The sequence below is a fragment of the Eptesicus fuscus genome, chromosome 2 (assembly GCF_027574615.1).
Source record: "Eptesicus fuscus isolate TK198812 chromosome 2, DD_ASM_mEF_20220401, whole genome shotgun sequence".
In the NCBI taxonomy this organism is placed as follows: Eukaryota; Metazoa; Chordata; class Mammalia; order Chiroptera; family Vespertilionidae; genus Eptesicus; species Eptesicus fuscus.
The window spans coordinates 113,051,068-113,073,690 of NC_072474.1; the positions used below are offsets into that span (position 1 = coordinate 113,051,068).

General features: G+C 44.7%; 1 long non-coding RNA gene across 1 annotated transcript; it reads left to right on the top strand.

The window, feature by feature from the left end:
* The first annotated feature begins 25 nt into the window (after positions 1 to 25).
* On the top strand, positions 26 to 16,694 carry LOC114234911 (uncharacterized). The gene is made up of 3 exons (XR_003621095.1): positions 26 to 123; positions 887 to 928; positions 16,449 to 16,694. It is a non-coding gene; the product is annotated as an uncharacterized LOC114234911 (long non-coding RNA).
* The last annotated feature ends 5,929 nt before the right edge of the window (positions 16,695 to 22,623 follow it).

Sequence of the window (22,623 nt, forward strand, 5' to 3'; positions counted from 1 at the left end):
TTGATTGTCACCTCAGCCCAGCAACTCTCACTGTTCCAAAATGGCGGCACAATTCCAAGCAGCATGTGGAAACAGCTCTCAGAAATTATAAAGTTATGGTCTTTTCCTTCATCTTTCCTAAAGGTAAGGAAAACTTTTCCAGAATCCTTCAACAGAGTCTCCTCACAACTCAGCAACCAGATGTTAGTACCATTCCCAAGTTAATCAATGGCAGTGGGAATGGTAATTACATCTATTGGTTTAAACTAGTCAAGATGCACTTTTATCTCAGATGGCTCATCCTAAAGCCTGAGTTTTCTGGAGGGTCCTTTTCCCACCTTTCCCAAACACTGAGCTGCCTGCAATTTCGGAGAATGGAGTTCTGTTAGAAGAAATATGGGAAGTGTGTGGGTAGGTGGGCCGCCACAGATGACTTTATTAGTGAGAATGTGCAAATCAAAATTGAAATAAACTCATTTTAGTTCATTTAGATAATCTCCCAATTGGTTTAAATATTTTCCAGAGTGTGAGACTGAGTTAGGGCATAAAATTTTTAGCTTGCATTCCTAGTTTTTCACTTTGTGTGACAACCCCAATTCTTGGCCTTCCTTCCTGGCACTGTGCTACCACAGGTACCGTCAACTGAAAATACGGTTTCCACATACTTCCAACAACTGTCAATGGAATTTATGAAGTAGAAACATATTTCATTTTTTCTATTTAAAAGTGAAAATTTAATCAGTCCATTTCTTGTCATGATATACCAATTCAAAAGTATTTACAGCTGATTCTGTTGACGTGAATCCACAAATTTTAGCAAATATTTTTATCAAAGGGATGGTGCTATGCTTAATTTATCTTCTGCACAACATTGTGCTCATAATTAAAATTATTTATTTTATTCCAGGGATGGAATCCAGAGCTCACCTATTCATTCCTGGTGTTGAAGGTATAGACACTGAATCAGAGGAAACTGATTCCATCAAAGTCATTGGTGGTGGTGTTTGGAGTTCACTCCTATAAGGTTATGAGAGCCAATTGGGGCATCTACTCCTAACTCCTCCATCTGTGATGTCAAGTTGACAGCTTGAGATTGATCATCATGGAAATATTTACACACGGAAATTGCCAAAATGCTACAAATTAGGGCTTTTTCTTTTTAAAAAAATATATTTTATTGATTTCTCACAGAGAGGAAGGGATAGGGACAGAGAGCCAGAAACATTGATGAGAGAGAAACATCGATCAGCTGCCTCCTGCACACCCCGCACCGGGGACGTGCCCGCAACCAAGGCACATGCCCCTGACCAGAATCGAACCTGGGACCCTTCAGTCCGCAGGCCGACGCTCTATCCACTGAGCCAAACCGGTTTCGGCATAGGGCTTTTTCTTTTCTGAAATGTTTGTAAACATCAACCAGCATACCACACAATTAGAAAGATAGACATCTAGATCTAGAATTTAAAGAATTAAAAATTTTAGAGCCATATACTTCTATAAGCCAATACTAATAATGTCTATTTTATTATCATTATTGACATTTTCTGACTCAGACCTAGTCTTCCCTCCACCCCCAACTAAAGTGTGCTTCTATAACTCACTCGTATTTATCCTTCTTCACAATTTGGTGGGTTTATTTGTCTGTGAATAAAATTGTGTTGGACACTCTTTTAGTAAGGTTTTTGGTGGTGAATAATAGAAAGCCTCTAACGCAAGGAGAAGTAACTTTGTAATTATTATAAGGATATGTACTCACTAAAAGAATTGAGGGAGAAAGGAGAACAAGACTTGAAAAATGGACAGGAACCAAAGGGTCCTGGCAGCGGAAACCATAGTCAAGTTCAGGCCTACAGGACAGTTGCCTCTGGTTCAGGTTTTTCAACTGCTGTGGAGCAGTCTGACAATTTTATGAACCACAGAAAATAATGTTTGCATAGTCTATGTCTCTTTGCACCAATAACTCAATATTAAAACGTGGGCAAAACCATCTTACTGGTTGAGCCTGGGTTATGCTGCTGGTGGTGTGCTATAGAAATCTTGCTTTGCCTCAACTTCCATAGTAAGAGGAGGGAAATCACCTCCCACCGATACAATTCCCAGTGGCAAACTCACCCCAAAATAGAAATAGGAGTTTGTTACTCAGTGTCAAAAATGAAAATAAAAAAAGGTTCCCTGTCATCATCATTGTTAAAAATTGAAAAGAAGACAGTGTGCTTACTATTTGGTTATGTAAGAATGGGAGGGAGCACATGATAGGCATAGAGCATGGCAAATGATGGCCATGGTAGCAGAAGCCTCTCAGCTATAGGATTAAAATGGATTTCTGAATAGTAAAAAATGGCTTAGCTAGCTGGTAGGAACCTGGAAGGCAAAAATTGATGAATCTCAGAGCAAAGGGAGAAAGGGAGTAGAGATCAAACAAAGAATTTATATGCATATGCACATAACTCATGGACCCAGACAATAGTGCAGTGAAGACCTGGTGGAGGGCAGGTGCGGGCTGAAGGGGGTCAGTGGGGCAAAAAAAAAGGGGGACATCTGTAATACTTTCAATAGTAAAGATACATTTTTTAAAAAAGAAAATCAGAGACAAGGGGTGCTGAGGAGACATGTCAATGGCACATGGAAGTGCATGATTGATTGTGTCTCATACTAATGCCCGCAAGCAAATAACCAAATCACACTCACTGAATAACCAGGTACGCATGATGATTCAACCAGTCCCTGTGTCCCCAGCCACCCCATACTTGGACAAAGAGCCCACAATTGGCATAACCATGATGGCAGGGATTCAGGCTGTGCAGTGAGCCCAGTAGCCTGTATTCTCACCAAACTTAAAACAAGTCTCTTCTGCTGCCATATGGTCAGATGTTTAGCAGTAGAGGTGGACTCCAAATCCTCAATATGATTCTTTCCCTTGAGCCCAGCATGTCATTTGGTAACTTGGTTATTGTGAGGCCAGTGATTGGCAGGACTGAAATTTGTCATTATTGAAACAGTAAATAGATATGTAAATTCGCCTTCTTCAACTTCAATATCTCTTCCAGAAGCAATTTTCAAGTGTGTAGACTAATAAACATGGGACCCTGCATTATATTGGCTCAGACCAAGGGATAAAGTTCATTGAAAAGACAGTGTAACCATAGATACACATAGAAGGGATCCACTGATCCTACCAATCTTCATCTAAGTTGGGAAGAGCTATGAAAGGCTAAGCTAAAACACCATTTGAGGACAATTCCTTGCATTTTGGAGTGATCTTCTTTGGGATATGTACCTGCTTGGACACAATGATTGATGCATGATGTATGGTAATTTGTCCTTAATAAATGGAATTCACAGGTTCAGGAATCTGTGGATGAATGTAGGACTGACCCCTTTCATGACTCCCAGTGACTTATTTGCCAACACTGTGTTTCCTGTCACAACCAGGGATCACAATAAGGATGTGCCCAATCATGCAGCTATGACTGCCATCTGCTCACTTTGGACTCTTCATTCCAGTGGACAATCAGAACCAAGGGTTATCAGACTGGTTTAGGTAACTGAGCCAATATTCATGGGGAAGTGAAGTTGCTGCTATATAATGGAAATAGGGAGATTCCCTCAGGATTCAGAGCCATATTTTGGTACTTCTGTGCCTGTGATGATAGGGACCAGTCAGTTGAGGTAAACTTTCCCAATAAGGGAAGGTCTGATGGGGATCATAGTCTGGATCCTTACAACATGCAAGTACCTTAGAGTTTCTGAAGTGCTTCTGGCTGAGGGTGAGGAAAATATAAATTGGATGATGGAAAAGGGAGATGGATCTCAGTCACAGTCTCAGGGGTACCTGCAGTAGTGTGATACAGTGGCTTGTTTCACTGATCCTTAGGACATTTTAAAAGAGAATTATTTTTAGAGAATATTTCTGGCCACCTCCTTGAAAAATCGGGGACAGATGGACTTCATGTGGGCATGATCAGAGCTGAGCTTGTAAGAGGTAGCAGATGCCTCTGTCCCATCTCTTTTCCTTTCATGCAGCCCTGGAGGATGGCTTTGGCATTCTTCTATGAAAGTCACCAATAAGAGATGCTTTCTAGGATTTATTGGATCTACACTTGCAACTCCTCCATAAGATGATATAATTTGCAAAAGAACATCATCATGCTGACCTGGACATACCTCAAGTAGCAGTTTCAGCATCTCTTGCTTTCTTGCCTCAGGGTTTTTTTTTTCTGATGCCATAACAGCCCACATGCCGGGAAGTATCCTATGGGGTCCTTCAACCACAGGGGCATGAGGGTTGATAGATACATGTTACAGACTCCCATCCTTGGAGAGATAGTGCTCAGAGGACTCTATGTGGCCATAGTACAACCAAAGCCCAGATTTGATTCTGGTAACCAGTTCAATATGCACACTCCATTTTTTTCCCTTTCATTGTCTCACTCACTGTCAACATTCCCTTGCTCCTAAATACTGGATCACTTCCCAAAGATACAGTATACACCCAAATCCTTGTTCAGGTTCTGTTTTGAAGAGAACCCAAAGTCAGAGAGTAGGGAGGCTGAGTTAGGATCCCATTGTTGCTTGGTGAGCACAAAGAATGATCACTTTCTGGCCTTAGAGTCCACAGCCTCAAATTCATGGATCCCACACTTAGTGTCTCCTTCCACAACCATGTCCACCCTCTGTGTAGTGGACATAACTTTTAAATAGTACTATTTATGTAAACCACTTAACCCAGTGCCTGGTGCAAGATCAACAATGCATGCTATTGTCCATGGTGTTTACTGTCATTATCATTATGATTATTATTTCACTAATTTATCTACTGTTAATTTGGTTCAGCTTAAAAATTACTGTTTCCTACTCTTGTTTTGACTTAGTTTATTTCTATCTTATTTCAAAGACCCTTTGAGAAAAACTGAAAATTGCCATCAGCCTAAAACACTTAATTTGCGAACTTTTTTGAAATTAGCACATATAGATGACTAAAACAGGGTCAACATGTGGTGTATTCCCAATAATGTTTATTTTCCCTTTCATTGCTATTATCTATTATCATTATTATTATCAATCATATGATCACAATTATCATTACTGCTTCTTTGGAATCTAAAAGCAAAATGCAAGGACAGAGATTCCACTTTGCTTTAAATTATGAGCCAATTAATTTTGAGAGTTCCGTTTTCATTAATTTTAGTTGCTCAGTAATTCATTTTTACCTAATAGGACAAACCTTACCAAACAGACAAATAAAAGATGGCATTTGCAATGTGAGTGTTCTTCTATGAAAGTCACCAATAAGAAGTGCTTTTTAGGATTTATTGGATCTACAATTGGGACTCATCCATAAGATAATATAACATGCAAAGGAACGGAACGTCACTGATAAGTGCCAACTTAGGACCATGAGCTCTGCTGGGTAGTAGCTCATTACTGCCCAGAACCACCCCTCTGACCTCCTGTCATTCACAGGTGAGGCACTAAGACACAGGGACATTGAAGCATCTGAACAAGGTCATGTATTATGGATATGACAGAAAGAATATCACCCTCCATTTAAATTAGTAGGTGATATTTACTATATGTTTGATTCTTAATGAAGGAACCATATGCAAGCCTCAGAAAAAGAAAGTCATTTGTACTCTGAACTCTGATCAAGAAGAGGAACGTTGAAGGTGACATTCAGACCCAGAGGCCTGTCAGAATTTTACTGTCAGCCAGGCGCCCTAGTTAGTTACTGCTCTCGCTGTGTCTTTCAGAATAGCCTATTTTGGTCCCAAAGCCATCAGCAAACTCGAAATAACTGAACCATGTAACAAGGGCTTATAAAAAAATATGAAAAGAAAGAAACGCTTTCAGAGGCAGGTGCCCTCCCTGTGATTGTACAGAGTGCAGAAAGCTGATCTCCAAAGGAGGAACCCCAGGAGGGCCCCCAGGGCCTGAGGCCAGGGGTGGTGGCAGTGGGGGGTGGGCATCACAGGTCCAGGTCAGCTTCTCTTCCTGTGCCTGCCTGTATCTTTTGTGGTGACTCATCCTGCAGTGTGAGCCAAATAAGCTCACCAAGGGTTTATTTTTACTGTTTGTTTCTGGCTTGGCTCTGCTAGTTGCTTTTCACTCACATGCCCACCTTAATAAAAAGCCAATTTTAAGCTTCATTTTGAAAAAAATAAAATAAAAGCATGATGTCTTGCAAAATGTATGGATTTTGGAGTCGCAGACTTGCATTGAATGCTTGCTCTACACCTGTTTTCTGTGTGACATTAAGCCCATTCCCTGACCTCTTTAAACCTTACCAGTGGCTGCGGTTAAAAGGAATGGCATGTGTGTTGCAGGGTTATCATGAGAGTTTAATAAAAAGGAAAAAATCCCAGAGGTATTCCAGATGCTCAGTGTGATATTAAATGAATATTGATTCCCCTCATTTATTCCCTGTCTTCTCTCACTTTGACCATAACCTGATGAGGCTTAATTTGGGGGAAAAAATTAATGGACTTTAAGGCAGGGAATCTGAGCTCCTGTCTAGTCTTTGGCTTTTCTTAGCCGAACTTTGCTAGCGAAGGAAAAGATGACATGATGCACCTGACAGTGCAAAGTCAGCTACTTTACTCTCCTAGGACACTGGGCTCCTTCTTCCCTTGCTCAAACCTCCGTTGCCATGGGAATAAGGACTCATTGGGCCATCTGGCACGGGAGCAAATAGCTCAGGCTCTGCCTTCCAAACCCTCCCGGACACTAGTCCTTGTGACCTTAGGCAAGAAGTATGACCTCACTGAATTTCGGGTGCTCATTTATAAAACCGGATTCATAATAGTACCAACATCATAAGCCAGGGAGGAGCACTAAGTGGCATGGGATTAATAGAACAGCGGCTGATAATAGGCATTATACATGCTAGTAGTTGTTATTTTTCTTTTGTCGAAAGGAAGATTCTATTCTAAATGTCTATGTACCTGTGCATTTGTGAGTTGATAAATTTACTAGTTGACACACGCATTCATTTAAGAAGTGTTTCTGGAGTGACTGCTGCAGCCCAGGCTCTGCCGAGAGACTGGAGAAGTAGATACTGAGGTTTCATTCTTAAAGGAGCTCATGGTGTATGAAAGTGCAAGGCAGAGGAGCCACCAATTGCACCGATAGGCCCTGCAGATGCAGGTGTGTAAGGAGAGCAGTGGGAACACCTGCCTTCGCAGCAAAACCAAAAAGGACCATGAGCGTCCGTTTCTCACTAACGCCCAGTTACCACATCAAGTGCTGAAGATGAGCTCATGTCAGGACTCTCGTGATGCAAATGGTTTCAATATTTCCTGGTAGCTTCCAATAAGCCAATGTGCCCATTAAACTCAGGCTGATGGTGGCATGTTTTCATTTGCTTGGTTTCCATTGCTCCAGCAAAATCCTTACTCTAGGAAGGCTGTTTGATTAGCTTGGGAACCCTTCCATGGCCATAAAAGATGGCATTTGCAATGGGAGCATTGTCTGCAGGCAGGATGGGGTGATTCGCAGGCATCAGCTATCATTTGCAAGGAACCAGAAGGAAGAACAAAATCATTAGCTGAGAGACTTCCTCTGAGAAAATTTAGAAAAGATGGGTCGTGAGGTGACTTTAAAAAGTAGAACAATCAGAAGTGAGTTTTATGAGGTTGATAATCATGCATGAGGGTACATCATGTCCCCTTTTGCTAGCTGGAGAACAGGAAGAGCACTGGGCAGCGAGTCAGGCTTGAGCCTCAGCTTCATCTCTAATTGGTGATGGGCTCTTGAGCAAGTCAGAACTATTCGGAGTCTCAGGCTCCTCATTTGTAAGAAAAGAATAATTATGAGATAATGAATGCTTAGAAAAAAAACTCCAGAGTCACTGACCAACAGAGGACATTTAGTAAATAGTATCCATTAATGATAATGATGCTGTTGATGACAAGTAATAATTTTTTTAAAAAATCTGTGCTGCTCATTTTAAATGAAGCCTGTCATTGCAAGTTGCACTAGCTTGTGATTATAAATTGGGTTAAGAGATTGAGAATCCAGAATAGATATAGGAGATAATAGCCCGAGAGGAAACCAGAGAGAGCCTTTAATACTTTCATTAGGAGGAGTAACTGAAGCATGTCAATGTCCCCATGGCCCTCAGGAAGACCGTGTGGAATTGAGAAGCATTACAGAAAACTGTGGGGCTCTAAAAGGTAACCTGTGTCTCCCAAGAGCTTATGAGACGATTCTGTCTGCTTCTGCCTGAGGCAGGTGAGTCTTAGCATGCTGCAATTGGCCAAGAGTCACTCGTGGAGGGCTTCTGTTGAATTAGTGGGGAGATCTGGGACAGTCATTCTCATCTGGTGTAACAGAAAACTTTCACTTTCACATGGTGCCTGTCATATGCATCCATGTGCAAGACGAAGTAGGATTAAAATTGAATATAATACTATTAGGATGAAGCCTGCCAGGTAAAATACATTGCCGAGCTAGCAGAACAATAGGAGAAGCGTGAAGTACAATGTGCTTTGGGAAAGAGGTGAAATGCAAAGCGCAATGAATAGCTGTTGTTGGCAAGTGCCAGAATCCCATGCAGTGAAAACTTGAGAGCTAAGCGAGGCAGTGCAAGGTGGTCTCCAACAGCAGCCTGGTGTCCACGAGCGATTATGTGAACTGAGCCAGAGTTCACATCGCGGGGGCCCACTGCTAGAAATGGTTTTCTCTTTTTAAATAAATATTGTTGAGAGTATTACAGATGCCCCCCCTTTTTCCCCAATTGTCCCCTTTCACTCAGTTTTCCCTCACCCTAGGCCTTCACCACCCTATTGTCTATGTCCATAGGTAATGCATATATGCACCTAAGTGCCTTGGTTAATCTCTTCCCACCTCCCTTCCCCACTTCCCTCTAAGATTTGTCAGTCTGTTTCATGTTTCCATGCCTCTGGTTCTGTTTTATTCATAAGTTTATTTTGTTCATTAGATTCCTTGTTCATTTATTTTAATTTTCAGATTCAATTTTTGATAGATATGTATTTATTGCCATTTTATTCTTCATATTTTTTATCTTTTTTTTCCTTCTTACTAATGTGAATGTTGGTACATTTGAAGTTGTCCCACAGTATTTTAATACCTTTACATTTTCTTTTTGGTCTTCTGATTGGGAGTTTTTTAATTTCTCCTATTCCAAATCATTGATTTGATTCTTAGAATCCTCTACTCTACTGTTGAATCCCTGAAAATTATTCTAGTTCAGTTAGTATTTCTGACTGGTCCTTTTTCATGTCTTTGATGTTCTCACTAAGGTTCTTGAAATGCTCACTAAGATCCTTAAAATTCTCACTAAGTCCCTTAAAGCCTTCATTAAGATCCTTGAGCAACCTTATAAGCATTGTTTTGAACTTTGTATCTAGTAGTTTGCTTGCTTCCATTTAATTTAGATCTTTTTCTGGAGATGTCTTTTCTTCTTTCATTTGTGACATGTTTCTTTGTCTCTGAGTTTTTGCTGCATCCCTGTGTTTGTTTCTATGTATTAAGTAGAGCTGCTATGTCTCCTAGAATTGGTAGAGTGACCTGTGTGGTAGGTGCCTTGTTGGGTGGTGGGGGCTTACTGGGAGGTGGGACTGGCTGGGGGCAGAGGCTGTGGCCAGCTGGAGGGGAGAGGCAGCAAGAGGTTGGCAGGCCAGCCCCACCCCCTATTGGGGTGGGGAGGGGGATCAGGGAAGGAGCCAGCTGGGGGAGGGGCTGTGGGAGGTTGGCCAGCCGGTCCCACCCCCTGATTGGGCTGATTCGCTGGCCACAGTGAGTGTCATAGAGACCAGTCATTCTGGTCATTATGGCATTCTGGTCACTGGCTTTATATATATATAGATATATGCACTATTCTAAGAAATTTATTTACATGTATAATTCAAATTTTAAAATATGAATCTGATATGTAAATAAATAAGGAAAAATGTCCAAAACAAAAACAATTGCAATGTTAATAAAAAGAAACTTCCAGATAAGGAAATAGGAGAGGTCAAAAACATATATTAAAAGATCCTTAATGTCATAATTCACCAGATAAATATAAATTAAAAACACAAAGTTATGTCATTTTACACTTACCAGGCTGGCTACATTTAGAAAGGCTTTTATTATGGAGTGTGGATGAGAGTGAGGACCAGCAGAAGGTCTTACACAACAGTGAGTGGGAATATACTTTTTGCAGCCACTTTGGTATATAACTGGGCATTGACCTGCTGATTTAAACATGCATTTGTACCACAATCCACAAGCCAGTGGCTTAACTAATAGGAATCTACCCCAGAGAATGTCTGCAACATAGACAACAACATTCACAGCAATGCTAATACTAATACTGATAATGATACTGATATCACACTGATATGGATGCTGGTGTTAATACTAGCAGCCAACATGGTGCAATCACAACTACCTGCAGGTCTTGCTCAAACATAGCTGGGGGTGGTCTGCAGAGTGTCTGAGTTAGGAAGCCGAAGGTGGGCCTGGAGAATTCTCAATCCTAACAAGTTCCCAGGCAATCTGATGCTGCCCGTCCAGGGACTACACTTGGACCTCCCTTGATAATTAACAGTTCTTTCCCTTCACCATTTTTCTAAATGCTTTAAATGAGTTTCTCTCTCCTATGGATGTTTCTCTGTCTCTCCCTGTCCCTTCTCTCTAAATAAATAAATAAACAAGAATGCTGGAAACAGCTTCCAACTCAGGGAGTTGTGTTGTCCCCATCACCACCACTACCACCACCACACACTTTTTAACTCCTTACGTTCCCTCAGGAATCCTATGAACTAGAAAACTCATATCTCCTTTTTACAAATGGAGAGGCCGAGGCACAAAGGGTAAATTGAGCTGCCCAAGGTCATATAACCCATTGGTGGTGGACGTGGGAAACTTAAGACGACTGGCTTTGGGTCCCCACCAATGACCCCAGACATTGGGTGCTCTCTGGGTGGACATGTGCTGGAAAGCATTTCAAATGGAGAGAGTGTTAAGCAAAGGCTTGGCAGGGTGGGCCATTTGGCCATGTTTGGGAACCAGAACCAAGTCCAAGTGACTCTAATATTGGGCACACCAGGTGGCAGTGGGGACAGGGATAAAGCCTGGCAGCCATCAGAAGGAGGCAGAACATGTTACAGTGCCCAGGCCTTTGTTTTCCAGGTGACATGGTCTATTGTCCTGAGAATTAGAGGAGCCACAAGAGGACTCAGGAAGGGGAAGGGGGAGACACAGGGTTAGATTTGTGCTTTTAAACATAGGCATTCGGGAATGGCTTGAAGGAAGAGAGGCTGGAAGGGGGAAGGGAAGTTTGGAAGCGTTTGCCATGCTCCTGTTGACAAGTGACAACAGCTTGGACCACGTCAATGGAAACAGAGCAGGCACACCAGGTGTAAGAGACATTCAGGTACAGAATCAGCAGGATCTGGGGGCCGAGTGGGGTTGAGGGAGATGGAAGGGGTTAAGGCTCATTCACAGCTTCTCGACTTCCTCCGCCTGATGATGGCGGTGCCATGCTCTGGGGGCCAAGAGGAAAGTATACTTTCTTTGTTCAGAGCTGAGTCTGAAGTCCCTGCTGGAAGCCTTGGCAGCTTTTTCTCTTAAAAACAAGAACAGCTCACCCTGGCCGGTGGGGATCAGTTGTTTGGGTGTCCTTCCATCCACAGAAAGGTTGCAGGTTCAATTCCCCGTCAGGGCACATGCCTGGGTTTTGGCTTGGGGACATACAGGAGGCAGACAATCGATGTTTCTCTCTCCTATGGATGTTTCTCTGTCTCTCCCTGTCCCTTCTCTCTAAATAAATAAATAAACAAGAATGCTGGAAACAGCTTCCAACTCAGGGAGTTGTGTTGTCCCCATCACCACCACTACCACCACCACACACACGCCCAGTCTGAGTCCCTGTGTCGTCTTTAGCATTTGTCCTGTCTGAGGCTCCACAGTCCCACGACCACAATATTGTTAGGGGATGTGCATACTGGATGGGGATGGCTCAGAGCCTGGGAGACGCTTTCCGGTGGGATGTTGATGGAAACACCAAGCCCCTGAGGTCATGGAGCTTACATTCACGAGGGAAATGATGAAGGAACGTAGAAAGGGTCATGTGGCCACCTGCTCCCCGCCCCCAACCCCTGAAGAAGGACATGGAGATTAGAGCAGAGGATGGGCTGTGGACTGACATGATCTGCCAGGCAGGTTCCCTTCTGGAAGCTACCAGCCTCATCCTCTTTGGCAGAGATGACCCTCACTAGTGTCTGCATCCCCAGACCCGAGATAATGCCTGGCAGGTCACTGGCCTCAGTGGTTTGCTGGAAGAAGCCAAGGCGCGGGTGCAGCGTTTCTCACCAGTGCGCAATGTTGCATCTGAGAAGCACTCTGTGCTGGTGGCAGGGATGGTTGGTTGATTCGTAGGGTCTCATTGCAGAGCTGGGGGAGTCTGTGCTGCCTCCCTGCTCAATAAACAATCCCAATGGCCCATTTAGCTTCCCAGCACTCAGTGCTCAGAACCAGGAAGTTCTCTTGAATACATTAACCAAAGCGCCTGCACCATCACCAGAGCATCCCTGCCATTTGCGGAGCCAGGCGATGCTGTGGAGCTGAATAATTTATTCAGCATTTGCTGACTCTGTGCATTTCTGACATCCCATTATTTTCAATCCTGCATCGTTTCCGGTGCAAGGTGGGCACGCCAGAAGTCTGCTTAATCTTGCACTTCATAAAATTCCAAGGGAGGTTTTCCCAAGGATGTCAGGCAACAATTGAGGAGTGGTCAACACTTATTTCTTTAACCTTTACTCAAAAGGGCAAGAGAGCCTGGCCGGCCTGGCTTAGTGGTTGAGCATCGACCTATGAACCAGGAGATCAAGGTTCGATTCCTGGTCAAGGGCACATGCCCAGGTTGCACTGGGGCTCTGTCCCCAGTGTGGGGCGTGCAGGAGGTAGCCAATCAATAATTCTCTCTCATCATTGATGTTTCTATCTCCCCCTCCCACTCCATTTCTCTCTGAAATCAATAAAAATATATATATTTTTTTAAAAAAAGGGCACGAGATATTTTTATCAGTCCAGTGGTGGGCTCTCCTAACGGACTTGGAGGGTCCCTTTTGTGTCAAAGCCGAGGTGGGTGAGGAGGAGGTGGTGACAGGGACAGTCCCTGCCACGGCTGTGCACAGGCTGAGCGCCAGGTCTGCCCCACGCCCCCCACGGGTAATCCGTTCTCTGCACAGAGGAGGAAGCAGGTATAGAGCGGAGGACCCGGATCATGAGAACACTGCTTCCTACAGTTGGGTTTCACCTTTATGATCTCACTTGGCATTTCCCAAGAATGTCAAGTAGTTTCCTGCGTATGTTTAGTGACTTCCATTTTACTTTTTAGTGACAGGAGGAAGTGTACAGGAAGAGGGATCTGTGTTTTATTAAACAACTATTATATATCTCTGCACTTACTTTAAAAATTAGATGTGTTCTTTACACTGACCCTCGAGTGGAAATGACTTCAGAGTATTTGCCCCTCTGGTTCGAGGATGAGGAAATAGAAGCTCAAAATGTCCTGTGACTGTTCTGTGACTGGGGCGGGTCACAAAACCATCTCGTGGCTGAGGTATGACTTTGCCTCTGTGTTTGACTTCAAGCACTGTCCTCCACGGTGTTGGAGGGGACATGCCCCCTGAGGTGCAGAACCAGCTGTTGCCTGTGATGATCTAGCCTGTGTTTCAGGACCAGCCAGCTCGTGGAGAGCTGTGTCCCCATCTCATGATCGTGGCCCATAGATGCAAGACATAGAACTACAGTTATCCTAAGAGGTCATTTTAAAAGACATGGTGTTTCATTTGTTATCGAGTTGTCCAGGGTGTTGCTCATCAAGTCAGGGGCCCATCCATAAGGTGCATGAGAAGAGGAATTCCTTTCGCTACCAAGACGAAGAAGCCCACACCTCTGCCGTCCCTTAGCATATTGTCTCCCACTTGTCTTTGCCCCCAATTCCCTGAGAAAGTCAGAGCCAAGTTTGCAGCAAGAACTTGAGAAGTAACCACCAGTGGCTCAGCTTTTGGGAACTAACCATTTGGTCATGACTCCACAACTCAGACATTTTCCTATCAGAACATTTCCTTCACCATGGTTTCCTCATTAGCAATATTCTCATGCACTAGACGAATTCTAGAAGCTGCCTCTGTATCCTTTTGGCATTGGGCAGGTGACATACATAAATTAACATCATTTTCCCATGAAACAAGCCACCCTGAGAAGCTGGGAGAAGGGGTGACTTTCCTAGGATGTCACCCCAAGAGAGGTTAAAACCTGTAAGACAACAATGACAATAACAAGCATGGCTCATAATTTAAAAGGATGTCATGCTGTATCCTCATGATGTACCAGCTATACTAAATGCTTCCTCTGTGTTGAGTCCGCACAATGAACTTGGGTGTAGAGACCACATACCTTTTAACAGTAAAGAAATGTCAGGTTACCAAGACCTGCACGTACCCGAGGTCACCCACTGGGTAAGGGTGGAGCTGGGGTTCCACTCTGGGTCTGTGTGCCTGCAGACCCCACATCCTCCACACTATGGGAAGCTGCCTCTATAGGCAGGGTAGTTCTCACTTCCCCAAAAAGCCCAGCAAGTGGGCAAGGGCAGAGCAGGGAGCAGGGAGTCACCTCCAGGGGACCTTTCAGCTCCTCGTTTTCAATTCGGTTGTTTTCAGCCCCCTGAGATGGCTGCCTTACCTGGCATTATGTATTGCATCTCCACTCTGCAGGATTGTTCATTTAAAAAGGAGGGGGGATTTATGCGTTTTGCACAGCCCTGTTTCATAGCTGTGATGTGGATGCCTCCCCAGGGAAGCAGCCCGTAGGCGCTGCCTTTGCTGTGGGGTCAGCGCACTCCTAACTGAATTGGCCCCACAGAGGAATGAATGAGGCCTGGCTGAAGGGACATCACAGGCAATCGACACCAACACCCAGGAGAGGAGGGAATTTAGCTCACGTTGGGTTTCACAAGGGGGTTTCTCTGCCTCCCCTCCAACTGGGGGCAAATCTCTTCTCCTCTCTCACTTAATTTGTAGTGTGTTTCCAAAATCACTGTGTGTCCATGTGAGAAACTAGGATACACAGAGAAGCAAAAACACATTAAAATTCACATTATCTTATCCTCCCAGATGACTACTGTCATCAGATCATATCCTTCCAGATCCTATGGAAATGAAATTACCAAAAAAAAAAAAAAAATCCTACTGTATCTGCTATTTTAAGAAAAGCTATTTTTCTATAAAAAATGTATTTTGAGCTCTTATTCATGTCAGTACATTTTCCACTGCAACAGAGGTTAGAGGTCGGTGACTCAGGGTACCCCCAGTGAAACAGCTGAGGTAACAGACAGTAGGTTGTAGGTTTTGGGTCAATTTAAAAAGCTGGCCACTTGTTATTTTATATGAGACCTCACTGGCACTTCCCTGTGGCCGCCTGGCTGCTGTGAGCATTGGAGTTGAGGCCCCTGCTCTATAGGAATACTGTAGGAGTTTCCTGCCACTGCTCTAACAAATGACTTGAGCCAAGATGCAGGCATTATCTCACAGTCCTGTGGGTCCGACCTCTGACATGGGTCTCACTGGGTCAAAGTCAGCGTGTCAGCAAGGCCGCAGTCCATCTAGAAGCTCTAGGAAAGACTCTGTTCCCTTGCCTTTTCCAGCTCCCAGAGGCCACTGCATTCCTTGGCTCAATGCCTCTTCCTCCATCTTCAAGGTAGCAACCCTATGACCTGGTCTCCATCTTCATCCTCTTTCTTTCTCTAATTATGGCCGGGAAAGTTCTCCCCTTTTCAGGATGTACTAGTATATGACTCGATTGGGTCCACCTGAATAATACAGGATGATATCCCACAGTCAAGGTCCTTAACCTTAATCACACCAGTAAGGTCCCAGGATCTGGAGATGAGGACATGGACCGCGTTGCAGTCCTTTGCCCTCCTGTACACCATCTCAGAGCTGCAATCGTTTATCTAAGCCACTCCCTATTGATGTGCATTTATGCCGCTGCCAACATTTTTTGCTTTATAAACAGTTCTTTATAAAAATGAGTATAACTAAATCTTTGCTTAGCTTTAATTGCATCCTTAAAGAAAATGACTAAAAGCGGGTTTCAATGAAAACATTTGTCCATTTGCAGAGCTTTTCAATGAACGTTTCCTGAGTACCTACATTGTGCCAGGTATGGTTCCAAGGAGCAGGATTCATTAGTGAACATAACCGACGAAATATCTCTGCCCCCATGGAGTTCATATTCTGTGGGTCACTGATGCCTAATTACTTTTGGCAACAGAGAAACTGCTTTTGACACTGCTTTCTCAGTTGCCTTTGTTCAATTCACCTCACTTTCTTAGGGAACCAGCTCTGATTCTTTTTTTAATTCAATGTGTTAAGAAAGATATTTATGTTAACATATGGTAAGCAATCCCTTAAGCTGGAATATAGAGACAAATGCATTTTGCTTTCATTCAGAAGACCCAGGCTGAAAACCCAGGTCTGCTGTTTTCACAATATGAACTTGGGGTGAAGGCCCAGACCTGCTATATCCTCATGATGTGAACTTGGAGAGATGACCCAGATCAGTTATGTGAATGTGGAGTGAAGGCTCAGACCTGCTATGTCCTCACAGTGTGAACCTGGAGTGAAGACCCAGACCTCTTTGCTATGCCCCACAGTTTGAACCTGGAATAAAGAGCCAGATTTGCTTTGTGCTCACAACATGAACTTGGAGTGGCCACCTCATTGTTACAAACACATGTGATAAAAATAGGATGCATTTTTGTGTGAAGCAACTTTTAAGTCATTTTACACATATCATCTGTGATTTCTAGGAAATTGAGGCATATAGAGGATAAGTAACCTACCTGTCTCCATTCCTCTGACCCCTTCCTCCTGGCTGGAAGACCCTACCCCATGCCCACACAATCTGGACTCTACTTCTTTAGCTGACCTTGACTGAGATGGCTCTGAGTGCCTCAGTAGTACAGGTGACCCAGGTTGTAGACACCTGAAATTGTCTCACTCCAAACCCAGATCCTTTCACTTGGTCCAAGCTGATTTGCAATAAGATCTGGTGCCCACAGGGAGCTTTCTGATTAACAAAATTACTGAGGCAGTGGGGAGAAAAAAAATCAATACAATAAAACGATAATGTAAAGACTTTGGTAATATTTCTCCTACCAGCTGGGTGGTCTGGGACAAATCGTTCAGCCTCCTGTCACTTACTTGCTTCATCTGTGAAATGGAAGACCTACCCCACAGGAAGGTTACATGGGCAGGAGAGGGATCCATGGCACACAAGGTTTTGGCCCACGAGCAATGTGACCCCTTCCTGATGTCCTTGCTTCCATTGTCCAATTAATTGTCTCAGCTTCTGCTGCTACTGGGGCCCACAGAGAGAGTGCGTGCCAATGATGAATTAGAGTTCAGCCTTGTCCTCTCTCCATCACTTTACTCCACTGCAGCGTGAATGACAGAGCTTTGGGAACAAGAAGACAAAGGCTGCCCTGGGGTAGGGGAGAGTGGAACAGGGAGAGAAGGTGATTGCTCTGCATCATCTCAGCCCGTCTCCTTTGACGGACGAGACTGGGGAGTTCTGGAGGCACAAGCCGTCAGCCTGGCTGGTGTGATGGGTTCATCTCTTTCTAACTCGCTCTGGCTTCATTGTTGTTAGGACGGGACGTGTGAAATCGGAATAGCCCCAGTGACCAGTGCTCAGCCCTTTATCAAACAGAAGCTGACATTGCATCCTAAGCACTTTCTCTCTAAAGCGCCGTTGCACCAAGAGCTCAGCAAACTGTGGGTCCATGTTGAGGCTGGTTCTCAGACTTCACTCCCCGAGGGTGATGCTGGGACCTGGAGCATCACTTGCCTGGGGGAGAAGAGACGAGGCAGTGACATGCTGAGGACTTTGACACGCCTGTGTCCTCCGTCCTTACCATACCCCTGCATACAGGATGGGGTGATCTCCACTGCATAGATGAGACCAGGCCCCCAAGATGAGTCATTCTCCCCGCCTCTCCCAGTATGTCTAAAAATGGGGCTCGATTCTCAGGACTAATGTCATCCCCATCTCATCCCATTCTGCACACAAAAGAGTGTAGGTCAAGTGGGTCTGGGCCAGCCAGACAGTCTCTGAGCTTCGGTGTCTCCACTCCAAAACAGAAACATTCCCCTGCTCCTGATCGCTCCGGAGTCACTGTGCACCTCAGCCACAAAAATCCCCCAAACCCTTGTGTGCTGCGACCCCAAGTCCGCACCCACCTGTGGAGGGTTGTGGAGGTTCACTGGGACTCGGCATATGGTGGTCCCCACATGTAATAACCAGGATTTATACAGCAACGTGGTGAGGATACGTAGCCAGAGCTTAAGGGAAATAGACATGCGCAGAGTCTATGGCATCCATGAGGCCTATTTCTGTTCCATCTCCCACCCCCCTTTGAGGGGCACACAGAGCACACTTATCCCCAGCAAGGAAAATACAGCAACCCAGGTGCTATGTTCCAGCCCAGGGACATTCCCTAGCAGTCGGGCCCCAGCTTTTTATTGGGGCTGCACCCAGAAAGGAAGCAGCAGAAAGCCACTGTCTCCACAGTCTAGCCTCACTGAGCCACCAGTTAGGGGAAATTTTATGTCAGCGCAGAAAACCGTGTACCCTCCAAGGGACCAGCTGAGAGCCAACCTTGGGAGAAGGTCTTTCTAAGGACGGCGGTCTCCAATCTGCTACATCAAGTCTTGTCTGCACCCACGATTCCAATGAGAGTGAAAAGAGTGCTTACAGGGTGGTACGCAGGACGACAGGCACAAACCAGGAAGGTCCCAGGCAAACCCAGACATTGGATTTGCCAGAAACAAGACACTGTGTTGTGTTGGGTGTGTGTGTGTGTGTGTGTGTGTGTGTGTGTGTGTGTGTGTGTTGGGCGGTGGGGGGCGAGGGGGAGACTTCAAAATTAAGGTATTTGTAAAAAGTAGCTTCACGTTATTATGAGTTTTGTGTTTGGTTGAGCATCTTTAACGCCAACGATGTTCTCAAATTACCATGTTTGAATTTTAATAGTGCGAACAGCTCAGCCAACAGGCTATTAATTAGAATTTCTAGCGATCTGCAGCCCATTATATCTGTTGCATGTCAGAGGGAATATAGTTTTAAGTTCAGATGGCTTAAAATAATGAGCAGACTCGTCTTCGGTTCTGCAACACAGTTGTCAGTATCCCCGGACAGGCGACAGGGCCATGAGTCTCCCGGCCACAGAGGCAGCTGCCCAGCTAGGGGGGACTTTCCCGGGTCTCTCCACCTTAGCCATCCTTGTCACGCTGCTCACCAATGCACTGTCTAATTCTCTGATCTTTTGACATTGTCGTTTTCTGGTAAGAGAAATTTAATCAAAAGATGTGTGCTGGAATTTTAAGCAGAAATAATGGCCCGCAGAAGTTCAGGTTTCTACATGATCACTTTCTTTTTTTTTAAAAATATATTTTATTGATTTTTTTTATAGAGAGGAAGAGAGAGGGATAGAGGGTTAGAAACATCGATGATAGAGAAACATCGATCAGCTGCCTCTTGCACACCCCCTACTGGGGATGTGCCCGCAACCAAGGTACATGCCCTTGACCGGAATCGAACCTGGGACCTTTCAGTCCACAGGCCGACGCTCTATCCACTGAGCCAAACCGGTTTTGGCTACATGATCACTTTCATTAGAAGTGTGCATAATCTCAAGGCAGGCCTCTCTGTGGAGCGCAGTCACTCCCAGGGAAGCCCAGGCAGGTAGGGCCCAGCCTGTCTTGTCTCCTCTGCAACTTCACACCTGGGCCACAGGGAAAGGAAACCTTAATCAGGAAGGTCATCCAAATGCACAGTCCATTTCTGCCTATGTATTCCTGTAAGCCCAATATATATATATATATATATATATATATATATATATATATATATATATATATATTCTACCTAATAATAGACAAATATGCAAATTGACCATACCTCCGACACACCCACAAGCCATGCCCACCATCCAATCAGAGCGAGCATGCAAATTAACCCAAACCAAGATGGCTACAGCCACAGAGAGCAAGGTTTCCTAGGTAACAGAGGAAGCCAAGCTTTCCGCCTGCCCTTGCCAGGCCTAAGCCTCCACTCAAGCTACAAAGTTTCAATTATAGAAGGTAAACAAATTCAAACAAATGGCGGCAGAATGGAGCTTGAGAGAGCAGGCCAGGGTTGCCGCCGGCAACAGGAGAAGCAAAGCTTTCTGCACACCCTGGCCAGGCCCACCCACTTATGGCAACAAAGTTTCAATTATAACCCCAACAAAAATGGCTGCCAGCCTCGGAGGGAGCCCCAGGCTTGGCTCCTCTCCAGGCTACAAAGTTTCCATTGTAGAAGGAAAATAAATTCCAGATATCAGGGCCTCCGCTTGGGTTGCCAGGGGGCGTGGCCGGCCTGCAAACCACCACAGGCCCCTCGCTCAGGCCGCCCCACACCCCAAGGGAACCCCCACCTGATCCGGGACACCCTTCAGGGCAAACCAGCTGGCCCCCACCCCTTTACCAGGCCTCTATCCTATCTAATAAAAGAGTAATATACAGATTGATCATCACTGCAACACACAATATAGCTGACCTTATGTGGTCAAAGATCCTGCCCCCATGTGGACACAAGATGGCCAACACAAGATGGCCAGCAGGAGAGGGCAATTGGGAGGCACCCAGCCTGCAAGGGAGGGCAGTTGAGAAGGACCAGGCCTGCAAGGGAGGGCAGTTGGAGGTGATCAACCCTTCGGGAGAGGGCAGTTAGGGGTGACCAGGCCGGCAGAGGAGGGAAGTTGGGGGCAAACAGGCTGTCAGGGGAGTGGTTAGAGGGTGATCAGGCTGGCAGGCAGAAGCGGTTAGGGGCAATCAGGAAGGCAGGCAGGCAAGCAGTTGGGAGCCAGCAGTCCTGGATTGTGAGAGGGATCCCATATTGGAGAGGGTACAGGCTGGGCTGAGGGACAACCCCCCTCCGTGCATGAATTTCGTGCACCAGGCCTCTAGTATATATATATATATATATACTAGTAGGCCATTTGCAGGAAAATCCTGCAATTTGCAATTGGCTGTTGTGGCCGCGTGCACTGCCGCTGCCGCTGCCTTTGCAGCCACAGTGCCTGCACCCGCTTGCCGCTACTGCCCGCCCCGCTCTGCCCCGTTCCACCCCGCCCCGCCCCGCCCCGCCCTGCCCGGGCTTTCCCTCTGGCACCCACCTTGCTTTCCGCTTTTCCTCCCTCTTCCTTCTAAGTTGTCTTCAGTCTTCACTCCTCCCTCTCTCAGTGTATGCAAATTAACCGCCATCTTTGTTGGGTAATTTGCATGCTCACCCTGATTGACTGGTGGGTGTGGCTTTGGCTGGTGGGCGTGGCTTGGGCATAGCAAAGGTGCGGTCAATTTGCATATTACTATTTTATTAGGTAGGATATATATATATATATATATATATATATATATATATATATATATATACTGAGCAGGTCTCTTCTGTGGCCTCACCCCTTGGTGTTTAGAATTTGGGGGGTGCAATTCAGCCTATAATAGATTAGGTCAAGGATAAGAGGTTTCTCAAGGGAAGCTTTTTGGTGCAAAGAGTGAAAATGGATAAGGGATATTTGGTACAGATGGGTGCTGACTTTTCAAAGCTAGCTAGCTAGATGATAGGTTATAGATGATGATAGATAGATGATAGATAGATAGATAGATAGATAGATAGATAGATAGATAGATAGATGATAGATAGATAATAGATAGATAATAGATAGAGATAGATAGATAGATGATAGATAGATAGATAGATAGATAGATAGATAGATGATAGATAGATAGATAGATGATAGATAGATAGATAGATAGATAGATAGATAGATAGATAGATGGATAGATAGATAGATAGATAGAGATAGATATAAAATACATAAGTACGTGGTGGGTTAAATAGTGCTTCCCACCCAAAAGCTATGTCTGCATCTTTATCCCTAGAGCCTGTGAATGTGACCTTATTTGAACAAAGATCTGTGCAGATGTGATTACACTAAGAATCTCAAGATGAGATCATCCCGGATTATCCTGATGTGGCCTAAATCTAGCGACAAGTGTCCTCATAAGAGAAAGGGAGAAGAAGAGCTGAGACAGAAGAGGCTGAGATCAAATGATGGGGTGACAGGCCAGGGAGCACCAGGAGAACCTCAGGAGCTGGAAGAGACAGGAAGGACCCACCCTTGTAGCTTCTGGAGTGAGAAGAGCTCTGCTGACCCTGAATTACGGACTTCCAGCCTCCAGAGCTAAGGAAGAAGTTCCTGCTGTTTCAAGCCATGAGTTTGTGGCAATTTTTTATGGCCCATGAGACCATATATATTATCATATATATATATATACATATATACACACTAGAGGCTGAATGCACAAAATTCGTTTAAGGGGCTCAGCCCTCACAGCACCGGCTTCGTCCGAAAGGTCGTTCAGAAGGTCATTCGGCCATCTGGTCTAATTAGCATATTACACTTTTATTATTATAGATATGCATACATAACATCTATGTATATATACACGTATAATATAGATATAAATATATAGCGTGTATATATGTAAAATACATATACATAATATATATGCATATGAA